General features: G+C 45.5%; 1 protein-coding gene across 2 annotated transcripts in view; it reads left to right on the forward strand.

The window, feature by feature from the left end:
- Positions 1–21,088, forward strand: part of FAP (fibroblast activation protein alpha) — an 830,211-nt gene that overhangs the window by 805,563 nt on the left and 3,560 nt on the right. The gene's annotated exons all lie outside the window — the stretch shown is intronic.

A 21,088-nucleotide genomic window follows, 5' to 3' on the forward strand; every position in this document is an offset into this window, starting at 1 on the left:
GGATTCACAAACTTCCTTCAAAACTAAAGGGAACTTAGCGACCCAGCAAAGTGCAATATAACTCTTGCATCCTTATTCAAGCATGAAGATGTAGGGGATCTTTTTCTATTGTCATTTGTACTACCAATGGCAGTTGTCTTCTATATCTGTGGATTGTTTACTATTCTTTGTTTAGAGTTGGGGATAGGAATATCCGGGTTCACAGAGGTGGGCCAGAGAGGTGTCCACTGAATATGTTAAATGCGTAAAATAAATAAATAAAAACCTGATGACTTTATCTGCTACATGTACAGGCCTAAAACGACTCCCCAAATGAGGAAATAAGATTGTGAGTGCAGAGAATTCCAATTTTCCCAGTGTGTGTGTGTGTGTGTGTGTGTATGGGGTTGGAAAAAGGAAAAAATATTTTGCTATGAAAAAGGATGTGAAAATTCACATTCCACCACATTTACCAAATGCAGATGTTCATATGGTTTAACATCTGCATGTCTAATTCTGATGGAGGTAGTGGAGTATTCCAATGACTCTGACTTCTGTAGATTTCTGAGTCCTCCTTAGGATCCTTATTAATCTCAAAAAAGCAGGAATGTACTTGAAATGAAGAAAAAATTCTTGAAGAGTAGATTTGCTACATTACCCACAAGGGCGCTGTGATCTGGGCATATAGATCTTTTATGGGGATATATGATTTAGTTGTGGCATTAAATTCAGAGGAACGTTTGTTGAAAATTGCTCATGAGACTTCATATTATTACAATTAAATTAATTGAGCCAGAGTGGTACCGGGCAAGAGGTAATCATCAAGCAACATTCTCTGTGGGCATAAAAATGGAAGAAAAATGTCCTTGGTACAAACAATCAAATGCAAATGAAGTGAAACGTAGGAAAACTGTGGAAAGGAAGACACTTCATCATCCATCGTCATAAAAAAGAAGTAGACACTCATAGAGGTAGCAGTCTCAAAATGTATTTTATTTATAAGATGCATGAGCCAAGTTGGAATGCTGATAAATAGAATTTAGCTCAGGTTTGGGAGAATAGGAATCTACCGATCAGAAGGGGTATACAGGTTAGAAGCAAGACCATCTCCCAAATGCATGGAATGCCATGGATTTTATGGTGTGTGCACTAAAATCAAGAACAGAATCTTAATTTTTGCACAACTACATTTATAGACATGATGTAAGACTATGTTCATATTGGAAATACAGCGAATGAGATCTGTGTTGGCTACTGGGAAGCAAAGAGATTGTGAGCATCCACAAATAGAATTGGCTGGGAGGAGCCTGTAGGACATACTGGTTAACTGGTAAATGCTGTATCAACGTTTCAAGAAGACTGCATGGACAAAGATTAAAAATAAGACTGGAAACAATAAACCTAACTTCTATCTACTGTAGCCTGGTAAAAGCAAGTGCACAGTATCTATACATATGTCTTACCATAATGATGAGAGAACCACAGCCATGAGAATTTGAAGACAATCCAATTCTACCGTGATTGCATCGTTTCAGTGCATTTGAGCTGTATATTTACAGGTATGCTGGCCAGACTTTCTGTTTCCTGAGTTTCACAATTTAAATTGACATTATCTTGACTTTCCCAGTGTTCCTCTGCCATTCAGCTATATTTGTGTGGTATGAATACCATATACATACATACAGCAATTTTGCTTGTGCGAGTGAACATCACGCTATGTTGTTTAAAAAAAAAATGGAGGTTTGCAATGTGGTGTGAGAACGTGCCATACAACTGCAACTGAAGCAGTTCACACACACTAGTCTCATGTAAGCAGCGTGTTGTTACTACATTATTCCTAAATAGCTACCAGTGACGGTTATTTGAGCTTGGGCGCGTCTCCCCCCTGTTTTTTTACCTCATACCAATTGATATGTGCTGGCTGTTTTCATTATTTAGACCACAGTGCACACCATGACCCAGGCAAAGTTTTTCTTTAACAGGAGTGAGGCTGGTGTGAAGGGGAGGGTGAGGGAAGGGACTGGGAGCTTGAGTGATTGACAAGTCAGATGCCGGGCCTCCTTATGGTGAAGTGTGCATGTCAGGTTGGAGGGGTGCCTTGCTCTTCCCAGCCCAACATATGTACTTGAACCCTTGCCTACATGAACAATGTAGGGAGTCCTGGGGATTTCTGCCACAGCCCCCAAGCCCCTTTGGAGCGTTGGCAGTGCTTGACCGAGCCAATCCTTGCGCTGTTCCCATGCTGTTTCCTAACATAAACAGAAAAGAAGCTCAGGAGTTGCAGGGTGGGGCTGGGGGCCGAGCTGGTGGTCACGTCACCCATAAAATAACTTTGATGCACGTCTGGAGGTATGATGAACCTGATGAGTCCAGTAGTTGACGATTGTTCTTTGCTGTCTCTGACGGTCCAGGCCAGGACTACCAGACGGTGAGTGAATGGGAATGTGTGCATTAAATAATAAGCATGTCACACCAGCAATGGAACAACAGTTGCAGAAAATGTATTATTTGCATTTTATAAGTGTGATGATGTACATATTCCAGTGCCTATGGCTTAAGATTTAACCTGGTTAATGGTTAGTAAAGAACTTTGGATGAGATGGGCCAGGTGGAGAGTGTAGGTGCTACTTCTTCATTACATCTGCCAGTGTTGGTCAGCCCACAGGTCTCCCCAGGTATACCCCTATACTGGGCCTTGAAGGCCCTCCATTCTGCCTTTACCAGGGTGTGCTTCATGCTAAGGGTCATTAGGGCCGAGCCTGATAGGGAGCAGTCCTACTTCACCAATGCCCTACTACAATCCCAAAAGGCCCCACACTCAAACCCGGACCTGGAAGATTCAGCTGATGTGATTTTGCCATCTCTGCTTCGCTGCTTTGGGAGCTTGGGCTCAAGATGTTACTGGTGCCACTTAAGGCATGCTGGTTTCCCCATCCTCTGCTCTGCCTCCAGGTGGGTCGAGAAACCCACTGAGCCCTGCAGTCTCGAAAACCGCAACCAGTTTGTGAATACAAAATAAGACTGCTCCACTGCATAACGCAAGCTCCAGGGCTGGCGAACACTTTACCATTTTTTCTCTAAAAATAAACATTTGACAGGTATGCATGCTGCCATGGCGGTCTAGGGTCACACAATGTTATTGTATTTCTTAATTTAAAATAGCGTGCAACTGTCAACCATGAACACAATGTGTTTGCAATGAGGTTAATGTATCATGTGTCGCGCATGGTCAGCCACAGGGCCACATGTATATCAGCTTTTCAGGCGACCATCATGAGTAAGCTGTAAACACATTAGGTCTGTATCCTTCTTGCACAACCACATTTCCTTGAAACATTAGTGTCGTATGTCAGCCTGTTGGACTTGGCCCTTTTTGGCAAGTTCACCCCTAAACGTTTTGCCTTTTCTGTAACCTGGTGTTGGTGGTTTTATGCCTCTGGGCCCTTTAGCAACTGTGACCCAGTGTGAAGTGCATGCACTCTCTGTGTACATTTGATAGGGTTGGCCTGCCCTACCATAGGAATGCATTGGGGATTCCCTGATCAGTGTGTGTCAGTGGTAATTCATGGAATGGGAGGAGAAGCATGGTCAAATTTAGTATGTATGACATTGTGAGAATAAATGCTGTGCAATGGTGTGCACAGATTTATTGTGGTTATTTTAGACCTGCAACATTTAGAAGTTGGCATTTCTGTGTGCTATGTGTCTGCCTGCCTGATGTGAATTACATGCCTGGCTTGTAAGTGACAGGGGCTGGGAGGTGTGTGTGGCTCCAGAAGGGGCAGGGTGAGTCAGCTCTGGGCTGAATAGGGCATCTGGGCTGGGAGTAGTGGGAGGGGTAATCCCCTGACTCTAAATAGGATGGTGCCTGCCCTAGTGAATGCTGACTCCGCCCCCTGTGGTGTGTATGATCACCTGACCCCCACCTCACAAATGGGAAGAGGAGCTTGCAAAACAAAGTGCTCCAAATCCCCCCTGAACCTGTTTCATCAGGTTCCCCCATGCCCTGCACTACAGACAAAGGAAATGTTGGTATACGTAGAGGAGCTGTGACCCCATGAATTTGTTCAGTTCCGGTTCCTGAATCATGCTGGGACGTGCTGCTGCTGGGGCCCAGGAGGAACCTCCATGGGGGCTTGCCTCCCTGCTGGAGGGCCCTGTATGCTGGCCTCCCTGGGCCCAGCTATGTCCCTTGGAACTGAAAGAACTTGTTGCTTGGACCCTTTTACTTTTCTTTGGCAGTCCAGGACCTTCAGGACCTTTTTGCTGCATGTTGCGCCCTGTGAGCACTTTATTCTAATTTTCCCAGAGAAGGAAGAAAAGTGGGCTGCGCAGCGCTGAGCTGCCACCCTTTTAGAGGGAATCTCGACGTAGGGATTCCCCCGCATTGCCGCTGTGATTCGATGGTGCCCACCCCGCGTTTGTGCCTCTTACGAGCAGGAACCTATCCCGCTTTATGGATGTTGAAAGCGGGTGCCCACCCATTTATAGTTATGTGAGGGTGCCCATCCCGCTTTTGAGTTTCACCGCCGTGGCCCGAGCCGCAGAAGAAATCTTCTCTGGGCCGCTATCAGCATGGCCCGGAAGCCAGGCGGCCTTGCTTGGTTGTGGGCGGGGCCTACGCCCCCTACACACATCCGGAGGTCCGTCCCGGAGCCTCGCAGGCTCTTCGTCAAAGTCTTGTGTCCCAGGGGGGGCCCAGGTGAAGTGGGGAGAAATGCTGGCGCTGGTCGGCAGAGCTCTCGTAACAAAGGGAGAGCCACGCGTAATGCTGAGCTGTCCAGAGAGGAGTGCAGAGTTGCACCAAGAGCTGGTAAGCTTGAATCTATTGAGGCGCAGTGTCAGGTTTGAGTGCCTGAGCGGTCCCGCCATTGCGGGCCATTCTAGTGATGGGCCAGGCTTGTGGTAGAGCCTACGGGGGTCCAGAGGGCCCTCCTGTGCCCGGGACTTTAGTCTTTGCAATCACAGCTGCCTTGCCTGTCAGTGGGCAGCTGCAATGTTTCTGGGCAAACAGATTTAGAAAGCCCCAATGAGGCCCCGAGGGCACAGTCGTGCCAGGGCCCCTTCACATTATCTCCAGCTGCACCACTGGCAGCTGCAACGTTTGGCATATTGGTTCAGAGGGCACATTGAGTGCGCAGGCCTTTCTTTCATTCACAGCTGCGCAGCAATTAGCACCAGCTGCAACGTTTAGGCCATAGTTCTTTGGGGGCCTTTTTTTGAGGAAGATAGGAGTGAGATGCACTCCTCTGCCCCAGCGCAATTGCGTACCTGCGAACTTCGCTGCATTTTCAGCCATCCTGACTTTGTTGGACATAGAGCATTTGAGCCCCATTGAGAAGGCCAGTTGGCCAAGGGGACTGTTAGGTTTATCGGACGCCAGGCCCTAATGTGATTTATGTGGTGCTAAGAAAAGGGATTCCTGTATTGTGATTTACACACCCTGATTTATGCCTCCAAATGTGGTTTTATGATTATGAGGTTTTGCATACTGTGTTTATGTTTGAGTTCATTCTCTACTGTGATTTATTCTTCTAACTGTGGTTTAGGTATGGGGTTATTTGCCTACTGTGGTTTATGCTAGTGAGATTATTTTCTAATGTGAGTTATGCTTAGGAGGTTATGGTCTAATATGTTTATGCTTATGAGGTTGGCGCAGAATGTATTTCACACTTAAATGTGTTACTGAAAAAACAACAATACTGTGCATAATATGGTTTATGTTTCAGGATTAAGCTAAGTACAGTGTTTGCCAGTAATTACTGGTTGTGTTCTATGTTTAATATATGTTCTACATTTACTATCTTTACTAACTGATGGTTCTGACAGTGGTCCAAGTGGCCTTGTCATGTGTATATAATCCCCTGTAAATATTGCCCAGTGCCAGTTGGCACAGTGTATATTGTGTGATTACTATTCTAATGTGTTTTATAATTATACAAAGGCTATTTCTGATATAACCTTGTGTGGAGTTCCTTTTGGGTTGTGCCTGGTATGTTGTTGCTGGGTGTGTGTTGCGCAAACGCTATACACATTGCCTCCGGGATAAGCCTGACTGCTCGTGCCAAACTACCAAGGGGGTGAGCAGGGGTTATCTTTGGCGTGTAACTCCCTTGCCCTGACTAGAGTGGTGGTCTCTGCCTGGCTTTGGTGCAAGCCTTAGCCAATCAGAGATCCCATTTCTAACACAGCCACAATCTGAAGTGCCGAACTCGGTCAAGCGAAGTACAGATTTACTATTCTTATCTCCAAACCCATGTACCTTGAAGATGTATATTGGCATGGTACCTATAAGTGAAGTTAAGTATCACATACATATATTCAGGATATTCTGCTTATGATGTTTTTGTAGCACTTATTTAGGAGTCGATTTCCACACAGTACACCATACAAAGTTAGGCACTATATCCAAATTCCCTCAAAGTTATGGTTGTAGAACTGAATACCGTACTTCTTCCTTTTCTAAGCACTGCCATGTAAATGACAAAACAGCCATTTTATGGTGGTTACTGCCACGGAACGGTACATGGATGAGGATGATGTCAAGAACCTAACATTTGGCAGTAGTGAACGTTCAGCTCACTGAGCTATCCTTTGGCCTAGCTGTCGGACATACCACATCCATTATTTCAATACCCATTCCTAGTTACAATGACACTGTGCATGCACCTGACCCCCAAAGATATAGGTATTACTTACACGCTATTTTGAAAAATGACTTTACATGTGAAACTTACTAACTTGCAGAATATATCATCTAGAAGTCTGGAAGGATTATGGTAAAGAAGACACTTTAAGAAACAGCGGTATCGGGTAGATCCCATGTTTAGCTCTGTATATCTAGGTCTTAACAGGTGCCCCCCCCCCCCTCGTGACACTCAAGACGTAAAATTTTGAAAAATACCATAAAAGCATGCAAACAAATATTACTAGCAGTTCTGCATAAAATCGTGTTTAGCCTACAAATATACTTAAAAAACGCAGGCCTGAGTGGCCTCACTGAACTGTTAAATATTGTTATACAAAGATGTGGGCTAGACTCTAGCATGAAGCTAAGGGGCATATTAGCAAGAACCTCGTTAAAATTATCGCTGTTTTAGCGGCAGGAAACTGCAGCTAAAAGGGCGATAATGGGCTTGCTAATATGCGGTATAGAATTCCAAAAGGAGCCCAGGTTAGATGTACAGGACATCTAACCTGGGCTTCTATTGGACTTCTATAAGGCATATTAGCAATCCCGTTATCACCATTTTAGCGGCAGTTTCCAGCCGCTAAAACTGCGATAATTTTAACGAGGTTCTTGCTATTATGCCTCTATAAGTCTGAGCAAAACAATCGCAACTCAAGTTGTTCAACAAGGAATTTTTAGAAACATCTGGGCTGAAATACATTCCTTACACATCTTCCTAATACATTCAGAAAGTGTGTACATCACTGTGCCCAGGAAAGAATAGTAATATGCAAATTTAGAAATGTAACAATTTAAAATCGTGTAAACAGGTATAGAAATGTATTATTAAATAAGCACACAGCAGTTGAATGCTGCTTTTTCGAGCAGTGCTGCAGATGTGTACTATGCGAAAGGAAGTCACAAGCAATTTAAATCAGGTCATATTCATCAAAAACAGGTCACAACATCTTCATTAGAAGCAGTACCAACAGCAGCCACTGAATTATTCCTGACCTAACACGACGCAAATCACAGTGACTGGCTCGAAAAGGGTTCTGTGTAGCGCTAAGAGTAACCGCTGTCTTAAAACAGTGCCCAGTGTAGCGCCAAGAGCAGCCAATTCATTAAATCAGCCCCAATATAATGCAAATATCAAGCACTGTTAAAATAGCACAAAGTTTGGCGCAGGAGCAGCCCCAGGCTCTGCAAGCTACCCCCAATATAGCCCCAAGAGCAGCCACTAGTTTACAACTGCATCAAATACGTGGTTCCGTTCAGGCATTGTATTAGTAAAAATGCGACACTGTCGCGTTTTTATTTAAAGAGGGTACAGTGCTGTGCCAAGAGCTATCATTTTTGACAGGGGCCAAATGCAACGGAGTATTGAAACAACACAAATAACAATTAGTGTAAGGAAAACACACCTATCGCAGTAGTGTACGAAAACAGGGACGGGTGCAGTGCTTGGCACAGATGTCATAATTTAAAAAGCACCAAGGAATGCCACTGCTAAAAAAATAATGATACAATAAGAGTAACAGGTGTATTAAAATAGCACAATGCAGCGCCTAGACTTGCCACTTCCAGTACATCTCCTGAATGAGAAATACAGGGGCATATTACCAAGCAATAGCGATAATTATCGCTATGCATGGTTAGCGGGTAAAATTATATCCCCGAGCACCGAGGATTTTTACCGCTGAGATACCTTGATATTATCAAGATTTATCTCAAAAGCGGTAAAAATCCTGCAAAATGCATGAATATCGCTGAAAAATCTGCGATATTCATGCATTATCGTGACAATGCTCTTAGCCATGTTATCTACCTTCCATTGGATAACATGGCTAAGAACTGCTTTTGGCAGGCGTTAGCTTTTGGAGATATTCGCGCTTAGTTCGAATATTTCCAAAAGTAGATAATAGGAGATAGCGATGTTAGCGACTGTTTCCAGTCGCTAACATCTTGGCACACCCACTTTGCATGTCATTAGCGATAATTATCACTGACATGCAAAGTGGGCCCCAAGATGATCGCTATCTCCTTAAAGCTGTTGCTAACTGGTGTTAGCGACAGCTAGGTAATAGGGCGATAAAATTATCGCCGCTTTAGCGGGAGAAAGTCCTGCTAAAGCGGCAATAAGGCCCTTGGTAATATGCCCCTAAGTACCTTGTAGGGTGCCTACTGCCTTTTAATGTTTATTATTTGCTGTCTCATTTTGTCCAGTCCGACAAATCACAATAACTTGTATTTCCTCAGTAGATTAGCAAAGATATGTCAGTAAATAAGGAAATCTATGCGGTATTCAGAATTGTTATCTCAAAATCTGTTATGAAGTTCTGTGGTTATACTGATTAAGTAGCTACCTACGTCATTATCATATGAAATCCCAAATCAATATCATAATTGCACTTTCACAATTATCATATTGATCTTCTTGCTTTCTCAGATTTGCTTTAAAATTCACAATTTTCCCAATCTTTTTTCAAACTTTTAGGGGGGAGAACACCCCTCCCCCGATCCCACTTAATGACAGTCGGGCTCGCTTTCTGGACTCACTCGCCACAGGTCAGCCATACCGAACATTTAAGCCTTATCAGTTTCAAATGTCACCAGCTGCCATTGACAGCTACTGGCTGGATGATTGAAAGAGGAACTTTGGAATATTGAGGACAACAGAATTTGAAGTTAGAGAAAAGATAGACACTCATGGTTTACTTTGAAACTTGGCACTTCTGCTTTCAAGAGTGTGTTTTTTTATTAAATTACATATTGTTGGAAAGTGGGTTATTGGCAAGGGCAAATGTAGGTCTAACACTAGCAATAAGGCCACTAACACATGATAGGACCCAGCTTAGGTCTTAGAAAATTATTCCTATGCTCAACACTTGGTAACGTGGCTGCGAGCAGACAGGCTTAACTTCAAAGACAGGTATGTAAAGCATTTAAAAATACTTATTTCGGTAAATAATTAAGACACAACACAAAATAAAAGCCCAACATCAATTTAAGAAAATAGGTAATATTGTTATCTTTTAAATGACACCAAAACGAAAAAGATCCACTGTAGGGAACCAGAGATATGAATTTTTAAAGATTACCCTATTTTCCAGCGTATAAGACCATTTTTTAACCCCCTAAAATGTTCTCGAAAGTTGGGGGTCGTCTTATACGCCGGGAACCAAATTTTTAGGAGTGGAAGCAACGCTCCGAATTGGGAGCAAAAACCAAGTTTGACGAGTCAGCACCCACGAGCCCTCCAATATGGCCTCTGGGCTCTTGCTTTACTCTGCGCGCGTTCGCACTCTCTGTGCCATAGCAGATTGTGGCTCGGAATCGGAGGCACTCTGTTCGGGGCCCAGCGTAATGAACTGTCGCGAGAGTGCCGCCGTGTGTCATGCCTAAGTAGGTACAATGTCCCTGGGTTCAGCTGTTGTCACGCACTTACCGGCATTGTACGGTAGCCGTGCCGCTCTACTCCAGAAGGTGACATGGTGAGCTCCGCTTCCACGAGCCAGGAGCTGATGCCAATCGCGTCGGTGTGCAGTCTTTTACAGTCCCGTAGTGCCGATGGGAGCAGGCTCTCACGGGGCATTTTGCGTATTTTCAGTCTAGAGACACAGCGGAACATGCGCTGATCTGGCGTCTCTCTCTCCTTCCGATGTGGCCATAAATCTCACTACATCGGAAGGAGAGGAGCGTCAGTACGTCATCTCCTCAGTTCATGGCCATTGAAAGGGGACTGTAGAATGTTCCCGCCGGCAATACAGTACCGTTACATAATGTTTTGCTGCAGTTATGGTATTTCTGAAGGGTGATTACGGTACCTGATGAATCACAAACACACAGCATTTCTTTTTAAGATCGGATGTTGAATCCTTACAAACCTTCTTTTGATACACACGCATAATGCCTGAAATGCACTGTTCTGCATGGCTGTTTAATGAAAGGAGATGCTTGGAGAGGGCCTGTAGTGTGAGCACATAGTAAAGATGACACTGCAACACGTTTTAGAATATGAGAGGAACTACAAACCTCCAAATCCAAGCAGAGTTTGTATGCAGTGTGCACAGGAAATACCTGTACCAGTACAGGTACATCGCTTGCCGTGATTGGCTGGTTGTTGTAGACAGGAAAGGAAGTCAATCTGGTGAGCAGATACATGTCGTGGTGAAGACAGTACAGCACAGCACCAGTATCTGTACTGGTTTAGACAGTACAGCACCAGTACATACAGTACAGTATGCAAATGCCTAACAGCCAAGAACCCATCATGGCTCCAGCAGCAGGAAGAAGAAAGAAATATGAAGCCAGTTACAAACTTAAAGTTGTAAACTTTGCCATGGAGCATAATAACTGTGCTGCTGTAAGACAATATAGAGTAACAGAAAAGATGGTTTGGGACTGGAAAGCAAATGAAAAAGCATTAAGGAGTATGGCAAGGGGTAAATGTGCATTAAGAAGAGAGACCCCACATTGGCCAGAACTCGATAAACATGTAGCAGACATGGTGAATGAGCATCGCCAAAGCGGTTATGTAGTGGCACGAAATAAAATACGTTTGTTTGCACTTCAGTGGGCCAAATCTAACCCAGATCTCAGCAACAGAGTTAAGGCCACTGTATCCTGGTGTACTAGATTCTTGGGAAGGCATAATCTGGTACCGAGGCAAAAGACGAAAATTGCACAAAAATTACCTGCAGATCTTGTGCCAAAGTACATAGTTTCCATTGCTACGTAATACAGCTGTGCAATAAACATGGCTATGCGTTAAGTAGTATCGGAAATATGGATGAAACTCCAATGAATTTTGATATGGTTGCAAATAAAACTGTCCATCCAAAAGGTGAAAAAACTATTTTAATAAAAACAACAGGACATGAGAAGTCCAGTTTTACAGTGGTACTTGCATGCACAGCTGATGGCGGCAAACTGAGACCAATGGTTATTTTTATAAGAAAAACAATGTTGAAACTCAAGTTTCCTGTTTGTTGTTTTGTACATGTGAATGAAAAAGGCTGGATGGATGAAGAATGGGTAAAGCTATGGCGACCAGGTGGACTTGTTTAAAAACATAGTCTACTGGTGTGGGATGTTTTCAGGGCTCATTTAACTCCCAGCACCAAGCAAAGGCTGGAAAGAATAAAAACAGATGCTGCAGTTATTCCTGGAGGATTGACATCGTTGGTACAGCCACTGGATGTGTGCCTAAACAAGCCATTTAAAGATCTCATTCGAGAACAGTGGAATGAGTGGATGGTTAGCAGCAAAAAGTCATTCACAAAAGGAGGAAACATGCGTGCTCCACAGTTGGATGTTTTGTGCAAGTTTGTCATAAAAGCCTGGAATTATATTGATGCAGAAACAGTGATCAAGTCTTTCAAGAAGTGTTCCATATAAAATTCATTAGATGGTATGGAGGACGACTACTTGTGGGAAGTGTGGCATATCAAATTTATTAGATGGTATGGAGGACGACTACTTGTGGGAAGATGAAGAGGAAGCCGAAGCCGAAGCCGAGACCACACCATCTGCTACAGAATTAGATCCATACGATGACTGCTTTACAAATATACCACAGGATCTCATTGATTTACTTATGATATCAGATGACAAAGAGGAGGATTTTGAAGGCTTTTAAAGGGAAACTGTCACACCAGCAAATCCTGTAAAAATAGCTTGGAGTTTTGAAAAGTTTAATCCACTTGCACTGTTTTATGTTTACCGTACATGTTTGATGACAAACAGCCTTATGTTTATAAGTGACTGTTTTTCATATGGTTCTAAAAAAACATTGTGACTAAAGCAATATTGTTTATATAAACAATTGGTTTGAGTTCAGTCTTTGAGTGTGTACAATAAATGCTTAACACTTTCCTCTGATAAAGCCTTACTGCTCACCCACACTATCACAAACCGAGAATAAGGTGCTCTCTACTTTTACCTCTGCCTACCCTTGGGGTTCCACTGGAGACTGTGCACACTATACCTCACTTTGGTATAGTATATACAGAGCCAGCTTCCTGCAATCGCATGTCCATCAACAAGACAGGATTGAAAGACAAGATCCACACGGTACTAAAACTATGATAACTCCAGAGACCTCCTTCACCCGCTTTCCAAATCTCTTAATGCTAGCAAGATCATGGGTAGGAATTTCCTCATGAAGGTTCAAAAATAGTAAGTGCCATAATCAGAAAGATCCATTGTCCCGTATGAGAGCAACCCCACTACCGACAGTACCGTACCTCCACTTTGACTTTTGCATTCTACAGAATATATGGTAACAGTAACTATAGACACCAAGATGAGGCACCAACAGGACTATGCCCATATTCAAAATATATAGGAACAGGACAGTTATATATAGGAACAGGACAGTTCTTTACACTTTACTTTATCACTTTACTAGAATCACTAATAAGCCCAAAATAAATTCTCAAAATGGCTATGGCTATGCAGGACTGCATAGGAAGAGGGAGTAGTCTTATACGGCGAGTATAGCACGAAACCTACATTTTATCAAGAAAGGTAGGGGGTCGTCTTATACGCCCAGTCGTCTTATGCGCCGGAAAATACGGTAGTCACTTTCTAGTGCTTAGAAACCAACAGTGCCCCTTTCAGTCATTTCGTTTTCTCTGACAGGGACACACCTTAAGAAATTGTAATCAAGAATTTTCTCACCACTGTGTTGCGCCGCCTTCTATAGCAAGCGGGGTTCAGTTAGAACTCCTTCCTTAAGTTCTGCTTGAGGGTCTCAAAGTATTCAACACACAATCCAAGGCTCTGGAATCTCCAGGAGGGTCCTTGAAAGTGTGAAACTTCAATTCCGCAATCCACTTGAAGAAAACCCTTACAAATCCACTGGTACTCCAGGCTGGGAATTCTTTGTGGGGATGTCCAGGTGAGCTCTGTTAACCTGTAGCTTGCAGGGAGTCTACTTCTTAGTCCTTTTGTAGCAAGGTAATCCACAGGGCTGCAGTTTTCAGATGGTGCAGTTTTCAGAGGTCAGGCCTTAGAAATCTTTGCACAGCAAAACCTCTCAGCAGAGCACTTCTTTCTTCAGTAAATTTCAAGCAGCAGATCTGGAGGGCTCTGCCCCTCTCAGATACTTATTCAAAATTCTCTAGGTTAAACACCAGGTCATTTCTGACCAATGGGAGCAGGGTAACTCCTTTATAGTTATGACCACATCCTGTAGAGTGTGGCATTATTTTGTCCCAGAGAGCACCAATCTTCCAAATCCAAAATGGCTGATTTCCAGCAAGGAGGTAAGAGCTGGCTAAACACACCCCCTGGGATGGCTTATTTCCATGGACTTTCTCCCTACCATCTGCACATACCTATCTTCCTTAAGCCTAGCCCTGACTCTGGGTCAAGAGTGTAAGAGTGAAACTGAGACTCAGGCCTCCCCTCTGCCTTTGAAGAGCATGGTTTACGACTCCACCCCTCGCCTGGCATTCCCATAGACCAGCACACTGCCCTCCAAGGAGAGTTGTTAACCCAAAGGGTTCTTTATCACCTCTTCAAAGCAGCCTGGCGAATCCACTTAACTCTGACCAATCAGGGCAGACTACTGGAAGGCTGAATTTGGACTTACAAACAAGAACGTCTTACAACTTCTTGAATGTGCACTTTAGGAGAAATCCAAAAATAAAATATTGTTATATGTTTCCTACCATTCTAGTAAGAGTTTGAAAGGTAGCTCTATCTCTTTCCTATCAGGAGTTATGTTTTTATTAACTCCCTGCCATGTTAATCTATGGGCCATGGGATTTGAAATTGGGAAAATGATTTGGGCCAGTTTTCTAGCACTAGGGCTTATAAAAACATTTTTTATAAGTATTTCCCTAATTTCTACAGGACTCCCACACCCTGTGCAACTAGGGTAGACTTTAGGGGTTCCGAATCTGCAAAAAATATTGTAGATCCTCCTTACCCAGTGCTCCTAGCATCAAAGTCGAATCTGAGCAGCACCTTAACAAAATGTGGGGAGTGAAATGCGAAATTTCACTTTACCCAGGCATAAAAAACTCATTTTATAAGGGTGTGCCTTATAGATAACTGACCCCCTACCCCTGGGATACCTAGGAGACCCTGGGGGGTCCCTAATATGCCAAAACATTGTAGGTTTTCCCTTTTTAAGTGCCCCTACCACCAAAGTCGAGTTTGTGCACAATTTACTGTTTAAAAACAGTCCAGGCAACCAGTCCTGCTTTTAAACTGACCTCAGTCTTCAGCACTGCAAACATGCTAGTGCAGAAAAAGCTGCTAGCCTCTAAACTGTCATACCCTAGGATACGTGGGACTTCTAGGTAGTTTCAGTCCCCTGCCCTATTATATACTAGGGGTCTATGGGTAGGTCATGCCAATAACTGGGGTGCCCCTCCATACCATAGTGTACTTTAGTGTATGCTGGGTGTTTTCTAATGTGTTCCTTTCAGCTCAGCACTGGCCCTGGGCCTGGTTAGGCAGAGCCCAGGGTCAGTCAAAATCAGTTACCACCAGCATCAGTCAGCAAAAAGTTGGGGGGTGCCCAGGATGACTTTTCATTATAGCTCCCCCCAAACGAAAGGTGATGGGTTACTAACCTACACCCTGGTAGTCCTCATCAGCTAAGTGGAAAAATCTGGAAAGTCCCTCTGCATTTGCATGGGCAACCCCAGGTCTGTGTACCACTGTAAAGTCCATTCCCTGTAGGGAAATGGACCACCTTAACAGCTTGGGATTCTCCCCTCTGACCTGCATGAGCCATCTGAGAGGCCTGTGGTCAATATGAACACGAAAGTGAGTCCCAAACAAATATGGTCGCAACTTGTTCAGGGACCACACCAGAGCACTCCACCTCTGCTCTCTGGAAAGAAGCCTCCTCCTAATAAAGACAACTGACTGATCAAGGCCCCCTTCATTTAGCTGTGATAACGCTGCCCCAATCGCTTGCTCTGAAGCATATGTCTGAACTACAAATTATTTTGTGTAGTCAGGGGCCAGTACCACTGGTGCTGAACACATAGCTGCTTTCAGAGTGACAAAAGCCTTCTGACACTCGGCGGTCCAAATCACCTTTTTTGGGCCTCTTTTTAGAAGTCAGTTCTGTTAGGGGCCCCCACAATGGTCCCATAATATTGAACACACCTTTTATAGTACCCTGTCAGTCCAAGGAATGCCCTGATCCGAGTCTGGGTAACAGGAACTGTCTAATTCAAGATAGTTTGAATTTTAGATTGGAGAGGCTGTACATGGCCTCCACCTACCTACCAGGTGGCCCAGGTACACCACATAACTCTGCCCTATTTGGCACTTGCTTGCCTTAATAGTCAGGCCTGCCTGGTGCATGGCCTATAGCACTTCCCTTAGGTGGTTTAAGTGATCCCCCCAGGTAGAACTGAAAACAGCTATATCATCCAGGTAAGCTGCACTGAACAGTTACAACCCAGACAAGACCCTGTTCACCAACCTTTGGATGGTGGCAGGTGCATTCTTTAACCCAAAGGGCATTATCTTGAATTGATAATGTCCCTCTGGTGTGGAGATTGCTGACCTCTCCTTTGCTCCATCAGTGAGGGCAATCTGCCAGTAACCTGAATTCAAATCAAAAGTACTCAGGTACATAGCGGCCCCTAACCTATCAATGAGCTCATCAGCTCTACGTATAGGGTGAGCATCAGTCTTTGTGACTGCATTCAAACCTCTGTAGTCCACACAGAACCTTAATTCCTTGGGTCCCCCTGAGGATTAGGTTCAGGTACCAGCACCACTGGACTGGCCCATGGACTCTCAGACGGTTCAATTACCCTCAGTTCCAGCATCTTAGCAACCTCAGCTTTAATGCTGGCTCTGACATGGTCAGACAACCTGTACAGTTTATTTTGGACAGTTAGGCTGTCACCAGTGTCAATGTGGTGCACACACCACTCAGTGATGCCTGGGGTCAAAGAGAACAGGCCAGCAAACTGCTCCAGCACCTGCTTACAGTCTCTGTGCTGCTGGTCTGTCAATTTGGGAGAAAGTACAACTCCTTCCACAGACCCATCTTGCACATTAGCGGAGAGGAGGTCAGGCACAGGCTCAGTTTCCTCCTCCACACCCTCATTAGTGACCAGTAACATCGTCATGTCTGCCCTGTCATGGTGGGGTTTCAATCTGTTCACATGCAGGACCCTGTGAGGGTTCCTGGGGGTGCCAAGGTCAACCAAATAGGTAACCTCACCCTTCTTTTCTAAGATTGGATTGGGCCCACTCCACTTGGTATGGAGGGCCCTGGGAGCCACAGGCTCCAACACCCACTCCAACTGTCCTGGAGTATACTCAGGCATAGTAGTTTTTTTATCCTACCAGTGCTTCATGAGCTCCTGACTGGCCTACAGTTTTCTGCTTGCCTTGTACGTGTACTCTGCCATTCTAGATCTCAGACCTAGCACATAATCAAGCACATTGTCCTTAGCTTCTTTAAGAGGCTTCTCTAAAGACTCTCTTATCAGGTTCAATGGCCCCCTCACAGGGTGTCCAAACAGCAGCTCAAAGGGACTGAAACCAACCCCTTTCTGTGGCACCTCCCTGTAGGCAAACAGTAGTTATGGGAGGAGAACATACCATATCCTCCTGAGTTTCTCTGACAACCCATTCAGGGTTTTGTTGCATCTCTCAACAAGACCATTTGCTTATGGGTGATAGCGGGTGGTGAACTTGTAGTTAACAGCATACTCATCCCACATAGCAGTCAGATAGCTGGACAGGAAGTTTGCGCCCCTATCTGACACCACCTCTTTTGGAAAACCCACTCTGGTGAAAACACCAAGCAGGGTTCTAGCCACCGCAGGAGCATCAATGGTTCTAAGAGGTATGGCTTCAGGGTATCTAGTAGCATGGTCAACCACCACTAAGATATACCTTTTCCCTGATGCAGTAGGTGGGTCCAGGGGACCAACAATGTCCATCCCCACCCTTTCAAAAGGAACGGCAACCACTGGCAGTGGTATTAAGGGAGCCTTTGTCTTACCCCTGCCGTGCCACTGGCCTGACAAGTGACACAGGAGCTGCAAAACTCCTTTACCTTTTCAGACATATTGGGCCAGTAGAAATCGTTCACCAACCTGTTCCATGTCTTTGTCTGTCCCAATTGTCCTGCCAAGGGGATATCATGACCCAAAGTCAGGATGAACTCTCTGTACTTCTGGGGCACCACCAAACTCCGGGTGGCCCCTTACTTGAGGTTTCTGACCTCAGTATAAAGCAGTCCATCTTCCCAGGAGAATTTGTGAAACCCACTGTCATCCCCCTCCTCTTGCTTGGAAGCAATCTGCCTCAAGCTCCCAAGGTTGGGACAGTCACGCTGTCCCTGACTGAACTCCTCTCTGGAGGGTCTACCTGCTCCTGTCATTTCTGCCAAATATGACAGCTCTGGCAGGGATGGAGTCCCTCCCTCAGAGGTCAGATCCTCTGCATCAGGGTTAGATTCTTCCTGTACCTCTGGAGTTCCCTGGGCTTGCTTCAAGCTCAGTTTCCTCCTCCACACCCTCATCAGTGACCAGTAACAGTGTCATGTCTGCCTTGTCATGGTGGGGTTTCAATCTGTTCACATGCAGGACCCTGTGAGGGTTCCTGGGTTTGCCAAGGCCAACTAAATAGGTAACCTCACCCTTCTTTTCTAAGATTGGATTGGGCCCACTCCACTTGTTGTGGAGGGCCCTGGGAGCCACAGGCTCCAACACCCACTCCAACTGTCCTCAAGTATACTCAGGCATAGTAGCTTTTTGATCCTACCAGTGCTTCATGAGCTCCTGACTGGCCTACAGTTTTCTGTTTGCCTTGTACGTGTACTCTGCCATTCTAGATCTCAGGCCTAGGACATAATCAAGCATATTGTCCTTGGCTTCTTTAAGAGGCTTCTCTAAAGACTCTCTTAGCAGGTTCAATGGCCCCCTCACAGGGCGTCCAAACAGCAGCTCAAAGGAACTGAAACCAACCCCTTTCTGTGGCACCTCCCTGTAGGCAAACAGTAGGCATGGGAGGAAAACATCCCATCTCCTCCTGAGTTTCTCCGACAACCCATTTATCATGCCCTTCAGGGTTTTGTCCCTGACTGAACTTCTCTCTGGAGGGTCTGCCTGCTCCTGTCAGTTCTGCCAAATCTGACAGCTCTGGCAGGGATGGAGTCCCTCCCTCAGAGGTCAGATCCTCCGCATCAGGGTTAGATTCTTCCTGTACCTCTGGAGTTCCCTGGGCTGGCTCACCAGGCCCAGTGCCCTTGCCCTTGGATGCTTGGCCCTTTTCCAGGGTCCGTGTGTCTAGCCCCTCCCTTCTGGCTAGTCTGTGACCTAGTACAGCACATACCCACTCAGGGAGCTCCAATATTTTCTTATGGAGTCCTCTCTCCACCTCTGACCACACAGAGGCTTCAAGGTCATTGCCCAGTAAACACTGGACTGGAAGCACCTCTGACACAGCTACCTTCATAGGGCCTGTCACACCACCCCATTCCAAATCCACCACAGCCATTGGACGGAGTTTGGTAGTGCTGTATGCATATGTCATCTGATGAAACTCACAAGGTAACAACCTCTCTGAAGGCACCATTTCATCCGGGCCCATAGTTACACTAGCCCCAATGTCTCTGATAGCCTCAACCTCAGCCCCATTCACTTTAGGACTCTGCCTGTACTTGTCCATGTTTGGAGGTAAGGCAGCAAGGTTGGCAATATTCACCCCTCCAAGGGACACTAAGCTTGCTTCCACCACCTGACTACCCCTCTCTGGAGCACTACTCTCCACCCCTACACTGACACTGGCAATCTCAGATCCTCCGCTGGATGGCCCCTTAGGGGGGAACTACTTGGTGCAGTCAGCATATCCCTGCTTATGCCCTGGCTGGTTACAGTCAAATCACTTACCCATCTTTGAGGGGTCAAAGAACCTACCAGGCTTTCCCTGAAACCCCTTCCCTTTGAATTTGGGTTGGTTCGGGCCACCCCACCTTGTGCAGGTTGTTGTGGGTCACTGGAGGACTCCTTAGGTTTTTGACCTTCATTTCCATGGGCTTTCCCCTGGGGAGGCACCTGTCCTCCTTTTTTCTGGTCACCCCCCCCCCCCCTGGTGCTGAATGGAAACCCGGGTTCTCACTCACTCATCAGCTGATTCCCCCAACTCTCTAGGGTCTGTCAGCTTAGAGTCCATTAGATTCTGGCATAACTTCTCTTCTGCACAATGAGTCAAAATGTGTTCTTTCAAAAACAAATTATACAATCCCTCATATGTGTCAACTTTGTTATCAACAATCCAGCCTTCCAGTGCCTTTACTGAAACATCCACAAAGTCTAAGACTTTCAACTCAATTTCTCTAAACTTCACCCTTTACTGCTCTGGAGTCAGACCAAATCTCTTGACTAAGCATGCCTTCATCTGCTGGTATGATTCTGCATCCTCTCCCTTCAGGGTTAGGAGCCTATCCCTCCCAGCTACTGAAATTAACTCCCACAGGAGTGCACCCCAATCCCTAGAGTGGACCCTACTCATTTTAAGGGCCCTCTCAAAAGCTGCTAGCCACCTGTCAATGTCATCCCCCTCAGTGTCCTTGGGTATTATGCCCTTGGGAAGTTTAGGTTCAAATCTACCACCCCTGGACACCTCAGCATCTTCCTCACTTTCGCTGCCACCATTTCCTTTCCCCTCCTCCCTCTCCTGTTTTGTCTTAGCCAATTTGGATTTCTCCTTCTCCAAGGCAATCAACTCTAATTGAGCCTGAAGCTGTCTATCTGAAAGGGACAGTGGAGAAGTGTGGCTCAATGGTTAGAGCGGCAGACCCTGATGCAGAGGTCTAGCCCGGGACCAGGGTTCAATTCCCTGCCTCGGTGGGTCTTGGGCTCAAAATTCCACGGACCTGATAATTCTCGCCTCGGTGCCTATTCTGATCATGGAGTCCCACTCTGCAACTCTGGGCAATAGCTTGCTTAATCTCCACAACGGCCCCCACAATGCTAAGGATGCCTGGTCTTCACCCTGGGGGTGCCCAGGAGTGGACGCCTCACAAGGAAAGCCAGGACGGGTTCCACAGTGGTATTCGTACAAGCGCCTTGAGACCCTTGCGGGTGAGTAGTGCGCTATACAAGTATCAATTTACATTTTACATTTACAGTAGTCGTACCTGAGTAAGAGACCCTTCCCCAATCCAAGACCCCCTTGATTCACCTGGTTACCACTAGTCACAATGGAAAAGATCTCATCCTCACCCCTCTCTCGCGTGAGGTTGGGGGGAACATCTTCCCACCCCCTGGGTTCTCCTCAGCTGCCCTGGCGTTTAGGGACTTAAGCAACCATGCCTTCCTCATTTTCTTAGCAGCACGCAACCCCCTAAGCCTACACTGTTCCCTAAGATCAGCCGTCTTAAACTGGAACAGTTTAGCCAAGTCCAGCGCCCTGGTTCCCTAGTTTTGGATCACAAAA

Source organism: Lissotriton vulgaris, chromosome 2_1 (genome assembly GCF_964263255.1).
Source record: "Lissotriton vulgaris chromosome 2_1, aLisVul1.2, whole genome shotgun sequence".
NCBI classification, from domain to species: domain Eukaryota; kingdom Metazoa; phylum Chordata; class Amphibia; order Caudata; family Salamandridae; genus Lissotriton; species Lissotriton vulgaris.